The following is a 15,817-nucleotide window of genomic DNA, read 5'->3' as shown; positions in this document are numbered from 1 at the left end:
TCAAGGTCCATCTTTGTTGTAGCTTGTGTCAGTACTTCATTCCTTTCTATGGCCAAGTAATATTCCATTGTAGTGCTATTCCACATTTTGTTTATTCATTCCTCAGTTGATGGACATTTGAGTTGCTTCCACTTTTTGGCTGTTATGAGTAATGCTGCTCCGAACATTTGTGTGTACGTTTTTGTGTTGTAATATATTTTCATTTTTCTCAGGTAGTTACCTACAAGTGGAATTGCTGGGTCATATTGTAACTCTATGTTAAACCTTTTGAAGAACTTTTAGACTGTTTTCCATAGCAGCTATACCATTTTACATTCCCACTAGCAATGTACTAAGGTTCTAGTTCCCAGTTTCTCCATATTCTTGCCAACACTTGTTATTTTCAGTTTTTTTAAATTGTAGTCATTTTAGAGTGTGTGAAGGGTCTTTATGTCTGACTTTTTAAATGGTGGGGCTTGATCTTTCCCCCCACTTCTGCCACTGCCTCTTTCATTTTAAAAAATGAATATTGTTCTTGTCATTTTTATTAGATTTTGAAATGAGCCTTTGCTAGGACTGAGGGAATCTTGAATAGTATTTGAAATACTACTTTATGGTTGGGAAACAACATGCTTCGAGAAAGTAACTGGACCAGAAAATAGAAGTTATGGCCTACAAATTAGGATTTATTCTACCAAACTAAGCCTCAAGTAAATATTCTCATGTATAAATTATAGAAACCTATCATTATATGAAAAAAGTCAAAAAAGAAATTTGGTAATAAAAATTTGTGTCCCTCTTTGGTTTGGTTTCTTTTCCTTGTGTCTCTCTATGGTCTGGTTTCTTTTCCTTTGGTTTCCTTTCTTTTCTTTTTCTTTTTTTTTTTTAACTTTAAATACTTTTTCGGCTATTTCCATGATGATTAATAAATTCATTTATAGACTAATCTTGTAAGATCTTTTAAATCCCGTAGAAAAAGCTCTGTTAACATTAGCCAACCCCATTTTTATTCTGTTGTTTCAAGTGGAAACATCATGGCTAAGGGCCCAGCATTAAGAAGCTTGAACAATTATAGACTCTTTATCTTCCCATTCATTAGATATAATTTAGTATTTAAAGAAATAAAATTGCTCAATTTCAGTTAAAGTTTAGCTGTCTTAACCCTTTCTAATATTCTCTATATGGCTTTTCATTGTAAACCCTGAACATGTCAAATCAACAGCAATATATTTTTGTTACTCTCTAGTATAAGATCAACACTATCACCCATAAACATGTAATGAGCACTTGTATTATGTGTGGAAACTGATCTCTGATCTTTAGGAGCTTACAGTTGAATACAGAGAACGTTGATGCCAGTAGATATTATGGATGTAAAGCATTTCCTCTTTGATGGAAGAGGCAACTATGATATAATTGACATGGGGATTTTAAGATATCATTTCCAGATTTCATGCAGTAGGGAAACACACTGAACTCTGGTTATTCCAGGGAAAGAAAATTAGGAAAAATGTTGGAAGGAGACAAATATTTGTTGACGACCTACTGAACAACAAGCTGTGTTTGGAGATTGATTATGTGGAGTATGGTGGGTGAGAGCTTGGGCTCTTGAAATCAGATGGCTTCAGTTTGAATCTTGGCTGTGACAACTCTCATTTGTGTGATTATTGTGAAAATGAGAGTGAGTGCCCACAGTCCATAAGGGTGTTGTAAGGATTGGAAGGAATCAATTTAAATGACTCCTCTATTCAGTGCCTGGCACATAATGGGCATTCAAATAATGTTTATAGTTTTGTCAGAATTTTTTGTAATTATAGTTATTTTAAATTTAATTATTAAAACCATTACTTAAGAAAAGTGGTATTACATACATTTTTAAACGAGAAAATGAGGCTTAAATAATCAAGAAGTTTGCCTATAGCAATGGTTCTCACCTGGGGATGATTTTGACACCCCAAGAGACATTTGGCAACATCTAGAGAGAGGGCTTTGGTTGTCACATCTGGGGTACACGGTGATACTGACATCTAGTGAGTAGAGGCCGAGGATGCTGCAGAACATTCTGCAATGCACAGGACAGCCTGTATGACGAAGAATTATCCAGACCAAAAGGTCAGTAGTGCCAAGGTTAAGAAACCCTAGCCAAGAGTCATGGACCTTCTAGGAAAAGGAGTAGGATTTGAACCAACTTTTCTCAATCATATGTTTATATTTTCCCCTTGAAACCATTTCATTTCTTCATGAGAATCCAAGGAGTGAAATAAAGTAAGTTTTGACAAGTCCCTTTAAGATAGTCTAGTGGCTTGGGACTGAAATATGGCTTCATGGAGAGGGTGACAAACCAAGTCCAGAGAAACTGAGGTGATTTATTCTTTCACCATTCATTCATTCATGTATTGACTTGCTATTCATGCTTTAATTAATGTGTTGATCATTAAATTCTCCACACACTTAGTGAGCACCAACTCTGTGCTAAGTAATGGTCTGTATTCTCATGAAACTTCTATTCCTCTAGCCAGACAACTCTCAGAAATGGAAGAGAACATTTCTGAAATGTAGCATAAGAAGTGAAAAAAAAAAAAAGATTCACTATAAGAAAATCCAGTTTATGAAGTTGTCTCATTTGAATCCTCACATTGATCTTTGTTCGTTTATTCATTGACTGCTCAAACGTATGTATGCATGGTATCCTCTTTTTTTTTTTTTTTTTTTTTTGCGGTATGCGGGCCTCTTACTGTTGTGGCCTCTCCCATTGCGGAGCACAGGCTCCGGACGCGCAGGCTCAACGGCCATGGCTCACGGGCCCAGCCGCTCCGCGGCATGTGGGATCCTCCCAGACCTGGGCACGAACCCGCATCCCCTGCATCGGCAGGCGGACTCTCAACCACTGTGCCACCAGGGAAGCCCCTGCATGGTATCCTCTTGCTAGGAAATATGTTAGGTCCTGGCACTGTACACTCAAGGAAATCTGTCTTCTGTTGAACTTTGCATAAATCCTTATATAGCCTTCAGAAAGAAATTGCAGTTTTATCATTCTCATTACCAGTAAAAATCTTTTTAGAAACAGGAGCTGTATTGGTCTGTGTTTCAGATGACTCCTGAAATGAGGTTAATGCTTGGAAAAGAAAGAATCTTCCTTGGCTATTGACTGAGCCTTGTGGTTTACTCTTAATAATTATTTTAGTATGAAAGAGTTTGCTGGGTTTTGTGGGAAGTATCATAAAATACCTAATTTTCCTAAAAAAAAATGCTTGACTTATAAAAAGAGATTGGAATACAGCAATTCTGTTTTTTAAAAAAGTCTCTATTCTGATAGAAATTCCTTTAATGACAGAAAGCAAGTGTGCACATGTATACACACACACACACACACACACACACCCTCAAAAAGATGTATCAAAGGCCTTGATTCTTAACAGTTTGTACTTTTATCCCATGAAAAAGCAAGAATTACTACTCATATTATTGTTATTACAAATTTCATTGACCTAATAGCTCCTTTTTTTTTTTTTTTTTTAAGTAACCACAAATTTCCCCATAGTGAGGAAGAGGCAGACAGTTTCCTTGATGCTGGGAAGTCCCTTTCTCAGAAATGTATATTCATCATGGATGAGCTAGGCTAATTTTTTTTTGGTTTGTTTGTTTGTGTTCTAATTGAAATAGAAGAAAGAGTTTGTGAGGCAGATATACCCTGTGCTATCCAGAGGAAGGACTGAGTCAGCACCACAGATCGGTTTCATCGGTCACTCTTGTGTAGTCCGAGCCGTTTAAACAGTTTAAAAGTACATGCACTGAGAAGCTTCATTCTTTACTATGAGACAGCCAACTCTACGATCTTTTTGAAGTTCTAAAAATATATATAACCATTTGTCATGACAGATAGTATTATATTTTGTTTCTTGATCAATTTTTGCCAGTTTGGTTTGTCTCCCCTGCCCCTCACATCAACAATTAATCTCTCTGAAACCTCTGCACACTTTTGGGGTTGAGGTCCCCCCGTTTTTATTCTGGCTCCCCTCAACCCTTTCCCCATTGTTTACCACTTATATTTTTTCTCTATGATTCTTCCATGTCCAACATTGAAAAAGTTTTTTATGTTTAAATCTCTTTAAAAAATACACATTAGCACTTGATATTTTTGTGTTTATTTTTTAACTGAAATTTTGGAAAGTTTACATACACAAGCGCACTTAAGAGTTGATAGTTTCAGGGCTTCCCTGGTGGCACAGTGGTTAAGAATCCACCTGCCAATGCAGGGGACACAGATTCAAGCCCTGGTCCGGGAAGATCCCACATGCTGCGGAGCAACTAAGCCCGTGAGCCACAACTACTGAAGCCTGCATGCCTAGAGCCCGTGCTCCGCAGCAAGAGAAGCCACCGCAATGAGAAGCTCCCACTCACTGCAAGTAGAGAAAGCCCGCGCACAGCAACGAAGACCCAACGCAGCCAAAAATAAATAAATAAATAAAAGAAAAGAAAGAGTTGATAGTTTCAAAATGTGGTTTGTGTTTGTAGTATATGAGGGCAAGATTTTTCATTTGGCACTAATGTGTTTCCTCGCGAATTCATTTTCTTCTGCTTTTCTAGAGCCTCTGAAGGCTCTCAGAGGGGCCCTGAGGGGCAGAGACCATCCTGAGGGAGGGAGTTCTGAGTCCAAGGAGACCCACGGGTGTTGGCTGTCTTGTGGTAAGCCCAGCATGATGTAGTCCTAAGACTTCACCATGCAAATCTTGTCCCTTGAAGTTGAAAAGCTGTGAAACAATTTTGTTCTACTCACTAGAAGAGTGAAACCACAGTGGGGTATATGTGGAGGTCTTACAGCTGTAGTACACGTGTACTGCTAGTGATTCTAAATCTGGTTTTTAAATAAAGCTTTTGCCAATTTCTGGATGTCTTATAGAGACAGATGTTACAGGAATCACTCTCTTTCACGCTTGTTGTATTTAAGCTAACAAGAAACTGAGTCTATAAAATGACATAATTTTGTCTTGTACCTTTTTCTCACCTGATAATTTCCTTTTGCCGTCTTAGCTAACCAGTTCAAATTAGAAAAATAATTCCTCTATTGCCACATGTTTCTTAACATCCTCTCCATTTTTTCCCGATTTGAGATATTTTGTTCTTGTTAGATAGAAACTAGAATTTTAAAGTAATATTTTAACAAATATTCACTATTGTACCTAAAATTTTGAAGATAACTTGGTATTTTAAAGGCACTTCAGCTAAAAACAAGAAGCTCTCTACAGTCTCCACTAGCTCTGATTATTTAAAGATTTGTTCTCTTCTTCTGGGGTGGAGGGAAAAAGAGTGAGGCCTTCCCTGACTACCTGATGTTATACTAAATCACAGCTACCTGTTGGTTTCTGTCATAGTGATTAAGAACATCCATGAGCACGTATTTTCATCATTTGCTTATTTGCTTGTTTATTGTCATCTTTTCCACTAGACAATACATGCTATAAGGGCAAGAAGAATGTTCATTTTGTTCACTATACCTCAGTACTGAAAACATTCATGATATGTAATAGACACTTAAGTAGTTGGTGAATGAATAAATGCATTTTTAGAAGAATGGATATAGAGTTATTATAATTTAGTCCATTTAATGTGAACTAGTTATGTGAAAAACTACCTTGCAAAAGCAAATTTGGGGTTCAGGGTATCTGTTTGAAGTAATAAACTTATTTATTTTTTAAACTGAGGGATTTTACTATTGTGTTTTTAGAAATGAGGTTTTTAGAAATGAGGAATTCATTTCATAATAAAATGTTCCTAACATTGAGGGTCAAGAGCCAATTTATAATTTGAAGCTAAGGATTCTTTTCTGGAAAAATATATTTAGCTCATTTAAAATTTATGCATGTAACAATAAAATTTATGGACCTTTATAGGTAGACCCTTGAACCCATATGCTAAGAACTCAGGCTGTTCTCTCTGAAGCTTTGTATAAAGAACAAATCTCTGAATCCCACTACTGGGCATATACCCTGAGAAAACCATAATTCAAAAAGAGTCATGTACCACAATGTTCACTGCAGCTCTATTTACAATAGCTAAGACATGGAAGCAACCTAAGTGTCCATCGACAGATGAATGGATAAAGAAGATGTGGCAATATATACAATGGAATATTACTCAGCCATAAAAAGAAACGAAATTGAGTTATTTGTAGTGAGGTGGATGGACCTAGAGGCTGTCATACAGAGTGAAGTAAGTCAGAAAGAGAAAAACAAATACCGTATGCTAACACATGTATATGGAATCTAAAAAAAAAAAAAAAGTTCTGAAGAACCTAGGGGCAGGACAGGAATAAAGATGCAGACATAGAGAATGGATTTGAGGACACAGGGAGGGGGAAGGGTAAGCTGGGACGAAGTGAGAGAGTTGCATGGACATATATACACTACCAAATAAAATAGCTAGCTAGTGGGAAGAAGCTGCATAGCACAGCATGATCAGCTCGGTGCTTTGTGACCACCTAGAGGGGTGGGATAGGGAGGGTGGGAGAGGCAAGAGGGAGATATGGGAATATATGTATATGTATAGCTGATTTACTTTGTTATAAAGCAGAAACTAACAGACCATTGTAAAGCAATTATACTCCAATAAAGATGTTAAAAAAAAAAGAACAAATCTCTGAGAGTTTAAAGATGGAACTTTTATACTTAAAACTCTGTGAGCCTATGGACTTGTAATTAAAACCGCAGTTATTGTTAGATTGGTTCCATGTGTAATTAAGACAGGAAAAAATACAAGCCAGTAAAATGAGTAATGCAAGGAAATTCTGATGCACTGCTTCCTTTTGAAGAGGTTTTTACACATTCATCCCTGTCTAGTTCTCTGTTGAAGATTCTTATCTTGGATGCCTAAATTGTTCAGAATTTTCATCATAAAGGAAAACAGTTGAAGTGGCCTGCCTTTTCTTGGGGAAGCTCTCCAGGAAAGTATTTCTAGCTGGGCCAGATTCTCTCTTAACTTTATATGATTTCCCCCAGCGTGTTGGTTGGTGGTCTTATTGCCTGATTTCTCTTTTATTTAAAATTCCTGTGTGCCGTTGTAGCTTTCTGGAGCTATATTAGGGATGACCTAGCACACCTCAGACCTGAGGAATGCTTGGATGTTATTTTATGGCCTTTGGCAGTCAGTGGATTTCTTATTTCTTTCTGTCTGATTAATGGGGAATTCAGAGCTATAGTTAGGAGATAGTTCACCTAAACTATTACTGCTTTGATGGATTTAATGATAAAATGTTGGCTAGTGCCCAAAGCAGATACATGAACTGTGCTCAATTTTACATTTACCTTGTGAAAGACAGTTATGTAACAAATGCCATATATATATTTTTTATAACTGGTGGTTTTTATTAATTGATTTTTGGCTGCGTCTTCGTTGCTGCACGTGGGCTTTCTGTAGCTGCGGTGAGCGGGGGCTACTCTTGGTTGCGGTGCACGGGCTTCTCATTGTGGTGGCTTCTCTTGTTGCAGAGCACGGGCTCTAGGCACGCAGACTTCAGTAGTTGTGGCTCGTGGGCTCTAGAGCGCAGGCTCAGTAGTTGTGGCACACCGGCTTAATTGCTCCATGGCCTGTGGGATCTTCCTGGACCAGGGCTCGAACCCGTGTCCCCTGCATTGGCAGGCGGATTCTTAACCACTGCGCCACCAGGGAAGTCCCTACAAAAACCTTTTGTATTGATTAAAGCCAATTAATAAATGGAAATGTAATTTAATTTGTTCCTCACCTATGGTTGAATGTGATGAGTCTTGATTTCCTACAATGACATATATACAGGCAACACCTTCGTTTACTAAGTGCAATAATTAAGGCAGAACATTTTTTGCTGCACCTCTGTGGTGGATAAACCACTTCGATACCTTTATTTGGGTCAAAGTGTTCTTTATACAGCCTTTGAGGTACTGACCTTATCAAAGCAGTTGATCTTCCAGTGACCCATTTTGGAATAATATGGACACAATGGTGCTCCTCTAGAGTTGATCTAAAGTATTGTGTATTTAGTAACTAAGCAAAGTTATTCTCAGTGCCAAAGACTATTAAGACTTGGCTATATATTTGATGGTTCTCCCTGTTTAGCAGTTTGTTATGTTGGAAAGCTACTTGGTAGATCTTTTTTTTTTCTTTATATGAATATATAGATTATATTAGATTTTTTATTATATTAGATTTTTTTATTATATTAGATTATATTAGATTTTATACTCGTCAATAGTTCAGTCAGTATTTATTGATTGCTTTATATAGCTGCTCAAGCAGTAGTTACCAGGATTCAATGATGAATCAAAACCAGGAGAACCGTATAGGTTTTAGTCTAACTGGGTATCTTTTGGAAGGCAGAGGTGGTATGCTTAGTAATTATTCTATGATAACAAGTGTAAACTGGGATTATTCCACGAAAATTGGGACTAGTGGGTCACTTTAGTTCACACAGGCAGGGTCTCTGTCCTCATGGAGCTTGTAGTCAATGGAGGAGATGGAAGTTAATCCAATAATCAGATAATCAGACTTCCCTGGTGGTGCAGTGGTTAAGAATCCACCTGCCAATGTAGGGGACACGGGTTCGAGCCCTGGTCTGGGAAGATCCCACATGCTGTGGAGCAAATAAGCCCGTGCGCCACAACTATGGATCCTATGCTCTAGAACCTACGAGCCACAACTACTGAGCCCATGTGCCACAACTACTGAAGCCCTCACGCCTAGAGCCCATGCTCTGCAACAAGAGAAGCCACCGCAATGAGAAGCCCGTGTACCGCAACAAAGAGTAGCCCCCGCTCGCCGCAACTAGAGAAAGCCCGCGTGCAGCAATGAAGACCCAACACAGTCAAACATAAACAAACAAACAAATAAATAAATATATAAAAAATAGTCAGATAGGGCTTCCCTGGTGGTGCGGTGGTTGAGAGTCTGCCTGCCGATGCAGGGGACATGGGTTCGTGCCCTGGTCTGGGAAGATCCCACATGCCGTGGAGCAGCGGCTAGGCCCGTGAGCCATGGCCGCTGAGCCTGTGTGTCCGGAGCCTGTGCTCCGCAACGGGAGAGGCCACAACAGTGAGAGGCCCCTGTACTGAAAAAAAAATAAAATAAAAAAATAATAATAAATACCAATTTATAGGTGTTAAAAAATTATAAAAGGCCATATAATAAGGGAATTTGACCTGGCCATGGGGTTAGGGAAGGCCTTCCCAAGGAAGTAAATTTTATGCTGAGTTCTGGTAGAATATTTCGGAAGGAAAAAGCATGTGCAAAAAGCTTTAGGGTGGGAAGGGAGTATGATGTGTTCCAGGAACAGTAAGACGGGAGTGACACAAGCATAGACCTCAGTGTAGAGCATGTGCGGGATGAGGCTAGGAAGCCACACCACACAGAGCCTTGACTGCCCTGGAAGGATTTAGATCTTTACCCCAACCGAAATGGCAAGGTATTATAGAATTTAAAGGGGGGGCGGTCAGGTAGGTGGAAAGGTCACATGAGCAGGCTTGGTTTTTGAAAGATCGTTTGGGCTGCAGTGTGAAGAAGAGATTGAGCAGGGGTGGGTGGGGTAAGACAGGACTGGGGGCAAGAGGAAATCTGGGGAGAGTGGTGAGATAGTTTTTGTGTTAGTCCAACCAAGAGACAACGGTGACTTTAACTAGGATGGTAACTTATGGTGGAGTTAGAGCAAATGACTGGATCTGAGAGGTATTTAAGAGCAAAACTCAAAAGGACTTGGAAAGAGGGTCTTATGGGGAATGAAGGGTGTTCGGAATTCTTTTGTGCCCACCTGTGATGATACGCAGTTCTCTTGTATCCACTCAGCCTGTGTCATAAATTAAAAACGGCAACACTGAGCAGAAACCACAGAACAGATAGAACTAGGTTCACTGACTTCTGAGAAGTGACTGGAGATGGTTCCTGAGAAGTCAGAGACTCAGAAAATATCTTAACTATTTGGCATCGTCAGCATACCCTGTAGTGTGTGGTGGAAATATAGCACAAAGAATGAGCTGTGTCGGGGGGAGAGTACAGCTCCTTACATTCTTATGCAAGAGTTGAACTATATAGTATGATCCAAACCAGTATTGCTGTGTGATTGATTTCTTACCCTGATCTCTACTCAAGTAACCTGTAGGGCAGCATGACTAAGGTCTCATTTAGGGTGCTAAAACAATAATTTTGTAAATAATACCCTGGTGCATTGAAGGGGTTAAGGTAAGGATGCCCAGACGCTTCATCTGTGATCAGGGTGCACCTTAGACATTGGACCCAACTAGTTTATCACATGGTTCTTTCACAAGGCTGTTGCTCATATTGAAGTGTGATGTAATAGAACTTTTGAATTAAAAATAAAAACCCACAGGGTCACGTGAGTGTGGATAAACACTAGGGAACTAAGTATATCTTTCTTTGTAGAACATAGTGTTGTGGGTAGAAGACTTTTGCTTTTGCACGTGCCATAGCATCAGGCTGACATTAGTATTTATGTATTTGCCTGATGATGAAATAGTAGTTGTTAGTAGCAGTTTGCTTTTTCCCTATAGTCTGGATTATATCTCATTCATTCTGCCTTCTTGCTGACATGTGGGCATACTTTTTAGCACCAGTTGAACCAGGCCTGTTTCTGGGGCTGTCTTGCAATCTTAGCTCAGATACTGTACTAAGAACACCAACATTTATATTAACATAAGAGACATTCTGTTTACTCCTTAGATATTAAATACCAATTTTATGGCATTCTGAAATTCTTAAGTGTATCTTAAGTGTTCTTCCAAAAATATTGTTTCATTTAGATAAGAAGCAGCACAGGTTCTTCCATGGGTTTCTCTTCACTTTTGCTTTTAGCTCTTTAATCTTGGTGAATTATGAAATTCTAACCCAGTTTATACATAGAGATCCAGTTTGCATTAGCAGTCTTTTTTTTTTTTTTTTTTCCTTTGGCTTGACTGGAGGTGAGGAAAGATGTTGTTAGGAATTTTCATTTTCTTCTACTGTCTCCTCCTTTTTGTTTTTCTTTTATTTGTAAAGCTTAGTATTTTGAGCAGGCTCATCTGCCTTTGGTCCTCCATCCTGAGCCTGGCATTGGCTAGTTAGGAGAATTGGATGTTGTTTTTCAAAAGCTTAGTACAGATTTTGATAGCTTCTTGAAGGATTTGATACTGAGACTGACCAAGGCCAGTGTTCAGAAATAATTTAGGTGGCTTTGAATATTGCTTGCCAACTCATTGCTTTACTAAGCTTTGAGTCATATTTTAGATTAAATGTGGTTAACTTTTTCCGTTCAATTCTTAAAACTCTACACACTGAGTTAGATATGTGGCTTAAGTTTAAAGTGTGTTTGCCGTAAGTGGGGTTCCTAGATTACTGTCCAGTGTGAATTTGAACAGTCCAAAGATTTATATGGTGGCAATATGCCCAGATTTTGGAATTAAATAATAGAGCTATTATTCAAAATAACTTTTTTTTAACGCATCCGTTTTTTAAAAAAATCTTTACTGAAGTATAATTGATTTACAATGTTGTGTTAGTTTCTGGTGTTTAGCAAAGTGATTCTTTTTCATCTTCTTTTCCATTATGGTATTACAGGATATTGAATATAGTTCCCTGTACTATACGGTAGAACCTTGTTGTTTATTTTTTATAAATTTATTTATTTATTTATTTATTTTTGGCTGCGTTGGGTCTTCATTGCTGCACAGGCTTCTCACTGTGGTGGCTTCTCTTGTTGCAGAGCACGGGCTCTAGGCGCACAGGCTTCAGTAGTTGTGGCTCACAGGCTCTAGAGCGCAGGCTCAGTAGTTGTGGCACACGGGCTTAGTTGCTCCACGGCATGTGGAATCTTCCTGGACCAGGGCCAGAACCCGTGTCCCCTGCATTGGCAGGCGAATTCTTAACCACTGTGCCACCAGAGAAGTCCCTGTGGTTTATTTTATATGTAGTAGTTTGTATCTGCTAATCCCAAACTCCTGATTTATCCCCCCCCACCCCCTTTCCCCTTGGTAACCATAAATTTGGTTTCTATATCTGTGAGTCTGTTTCTGCTTTATAAATAAGTTCATTTGTATCATATTTTAGATTCCACATATAAGTGATATCATGTGATATTTGTCTTTCTCTGTCTGACTTACTTCACTTAGTCTGATCATCTCTAGGTCCATCCACGCATTGTTTCATTCTTTTTTATGGCTGGGTAATATTCCATTGCATATATATACCACATCTTCTTTATCCATTCTTCTTTTGGTGGACATTTAGGTTGCTTCCATGTCTTGGCTATTGTGGGTAATGCTACTATGAACATTGGGGTGCATGTATCTTTTTGAATTATAGTTTTGTCCAGGTATATGCTGAGGAGTGGGATTGCTGGATCATATGGCAACTCTAGTTTTTTTAAGGAAACTCCATATTGTATTCCATAGTGACTGCACCAATTTACATCCCCACGAACAGTGTAGGAGGGTCCCCTTTTCTCTGTAGCCTCTCCAGCATTTATAATTCGTAGGTTTTTAATAATGGCCATTCTGACCATTGTGAGGTGATACCTCACTGTAGTTTTGATTTGCATTTCTCTAATAATTAGTGATGTTGAGCATCTTTTCATGTGCCTATTGGCCATCTGTATAAAATACCAGTTTTGATCTTTGATCAAAAGATCAGTTTTGATTAATTCTCTGAAAAGACATGTAATTTCAACATTCTCTGTATGATAAGTGGAGCACATGCATTACTCTAAGTTTATTAGAGTTTTTCTTAGCTTAAAAATCCTCATTCATGACAAGGAAATAATAATGCCTACCTTCAAGAGCCATTATGAGAGATAAATAAGAATATTCATTCATTTGTTTGAGTAACAAACATTTGTTAAGCATCTACAATGTACAAAGCACTGTACTAGACATTGGGATATGACAGAGAACAGCATGAGGTCCTTACCTTCATGGAGCTTATGATCTACTTCATAGTTGTAAAGCACATAGATGAGCAGTAAATGGTAGCTCTAATTGTTGCTGTCCAAAATTTGTCTAAAACTTGTGATCTAAAAGATGTTAAATTATTTGAGAATTTCCCTGATTTTGAATTTGAATTAGAGGTGTTAAAGAATTCCTATAGATATATTTGCACATAAATTTTAAGATTCTAAAGCAGTGATTCTGAACTCTGACTGCACATTAGAATGACCTGGGGAGCTTTTAAGAAACCACAGTACCAGTGTCAGGAGGCTGCCCTCAGGGATTCCAGTATAATTGGTTTAGGGCGGGACATGGGTACTGGCCATTGAGGAGCTTTAAGAAGCTCCTCAGGTGATTTTAATGGGCATCTATGGTTGAGGTGCACTGCTTTACAGGTAGTAATATTTCATGAGTATTTACACATTGTGGTTAATGGTAGATTTGCTAGTGACATACCAGGATGTTTAGCCTGATGTGAGAAGAGGAACTCTATCATTAACTGTGGATTGACCAGTTTCAATGATAGGTTTCAGAATAAAATATGTGGCTTCAAAGAATCGGATATGTGGACTGTAGGTATGACTGCCATGGTGCATCTCTGTCACCTTACGTAAGTCACTTTACCATGCAGACCTCAGAATTCTCATCTTTAAAATGAGAGATTTGGTTAATGGCAATACTAGCATTTTTCTCTGTTATAATGTATTATTTTAATGCCCCAGTCTATGAATTACCCTGTTACCAGGATGATTTCCCAGCCTGCTGTATTGTCCTCTCCCTTTCCCATAGCTAATCAAACCCGTGGTGGACATCCAACCAAAGTCTGTCAGACCATCATCTGGCCAAAAGACAGCTAACTCACTCTTGAGAGAGTTGGAGTAAAGATAGAAACTTTATTACAGTCTGTGAAGCATGGAAGAATGAGGAAGGGGTAGGGGAGTTTGATGATAACCTTGGGCCACGTCTGGACTGAGGCCGACTGTGTAAAGAGAGCCTAACTAGGGTAGGTGTGTGAGGCGAAGCACAGATGTCATGAGAATGCAGCAAGATGACCCATGAGAGAGACGGCAAGGAGAGCTTTGTCTTTGACCTCATCCCAGTTCCAGTCCCCAGGGTCCCCGCTGTATCATTCCTGTCCTCAGGCAACTGTGAGGTGGCCTGCTGTGTCCTTATCATTTCTCCTTCCTTGTACTCCCCTCAGTGGGTTTCTGTCCTTTGCAACCCCATATGCTTTGAGTAGAACATTAGGTTAGTAGAAACTTTGGAGAAACAAATGGGGCAATGATAAAAATAGAAATGGGGTAAGGAGAATAAGCAAAATAGTGTGATATTGTGGAAAGAATGAGGATAGTGAGTTAGAGTCTTAACTCTGTCCCAAAATAGCTCAGTGACCTTATCCAAGGTGCTTGACACTAGCAGGCTGGTCTAAAATGGGAATGGTGCAATCTCATAGGGATGGTGTAATGAAAAATTAGATAACAGTTGTAGAAATGCTTTGAAAAGGTAAAAGGGTATGTCAGGGAGGGGCTCGCCTTGGTAACGTATTTGGAGAAGGCAAGTTTTGAGATGTTTGCTCTTAGAGACAGAGATAGTAGAGAAGAGAAGCAGAGTTATAAAATATGCCTGAAGGACCAAGTTTTTAAGTATTGATTTAACTCTAAGTAGACTATTTCTTTCCTTCTGTCAATTTTTAATTTTCACAGCTTGATTTTTCTTTCACTGGTTATTATTTCATTCTTAGAACTTCTAGTTATTTGTTGCCTAAATTGTTTCATAGGGTTTTTCTGATCTATAGTTTTAGATGCAGTTCAGTTTTTTTCATGAAGTTCTGCTGCAAATATGGGTAATATCAACAGAATTCTGTGTGTTATGAGTTAATGATAAAGTTACTGTTTTTCTTTGGCTTCAGTGAAGAGTAAGGATTGGGTCATGAGTGCAAGCGATTTAGCTCGTTGGTTTCCTTCTTGTCCTCAGTTGGCACATCCTAAAATCATTTTGTGGTCTCCTACTCAGTGGGCTGGGCAGACAATGGGAAACGTTTATGATTGGAATCATAGGGGTGTCCAGAGTTCAGGACTGAGGGAAATTGGCCCAGCAGTGAACACGCTTAGCATTTGGAAGCCTGGCTCAGACAGGATTTTCTCATCCTTCTGCGTTACTCTACAAGGTAACTTTTCATGGACACAGTTGGGTAATTAAGAAAGATAAAGTAAGATAAAAGGAAAATTTGATTGGTCAGTAGGTAGAATGTGTACACAGTCTTTTCTATCATTTGTGCATTTATTTACACTGAGTGGAATAATTTTTCCCTCCTGGAAGTACTCTTATATTTCCTAATGTATTTGGGCATCATTCCCTTTCTTGGAGCCACTTACAAATTCAGTTTATATCAGAGGCACAAACATAAGGATTTTTAAAATAGATTTTACCGCTGGAAAGACCTAGGCCATTTTTCCTTGTGTTCCAAATTGTTTTCTATTGCTTTAATGGAAAAGGAAGATTATCAAATGCTGCTCGTAGATCTGACATTGGACCACGGGTTTCTTGAATCATTAGCAGCTTTTACGGAGTTATCTAGCAGCCAAATATTTAAGATTTCTTTAAAAGGTATGAAGTTTATTATGTCCAGTGAAGTATGAATGGAGCCTGCAAAACTGTTCTTTTTAAAAACTTACTGACCAGACTTCCCTGGTGGCGCAGTGGTTAAGAATCCGCCTGCCAATGCAGGGGACACGGGTTCAATCCCTGATCCAGGAAGATCCCACATGCCATAGAGCAACCAAGCCCATGTGCCACAACTATGGAGACTGCTCTCTAGAGCCCGCAAGCCACAACTACTGAGCCCACACGCCACAGCTACTGAAGCCTGCATGCCATAGAGCCCGCGCGCCACAACTACTGAA

The 15,817-nt window shown here is 38.9% G+C and overlaps 1 protein-coding gene across 8 annotated transcripts in view; it reads left to right on the top strand.

Annotated features, from left to right (window-relative positions):
* Positions 1 to 15,817, top strand: part of MITF (melanocyte inducing transcription factor) — a 227,448-nt gene that overhangs the window by 61,310 nt on the left and 150,321 nt on the right. The window lies entirely within an intron of this gene.

The sequence above is a fragment of the Mesoplodon mirus genome, assembly GCF_964341445.2.
Source record: "Mesoplodon mirus genome assembly, chromosome: 12".
NCBI lineage: Eukaryota > Metazoa > Chordata > Mammalia > Artiodactyla > Ziphiidae > Mesoplodon > Mesoplodon mirus.
The sequence above is the reverse complement of the archived record's forward strand: the minus strand, read 5'-3'. Positions and strand labels throughout refer to the sequence as shown.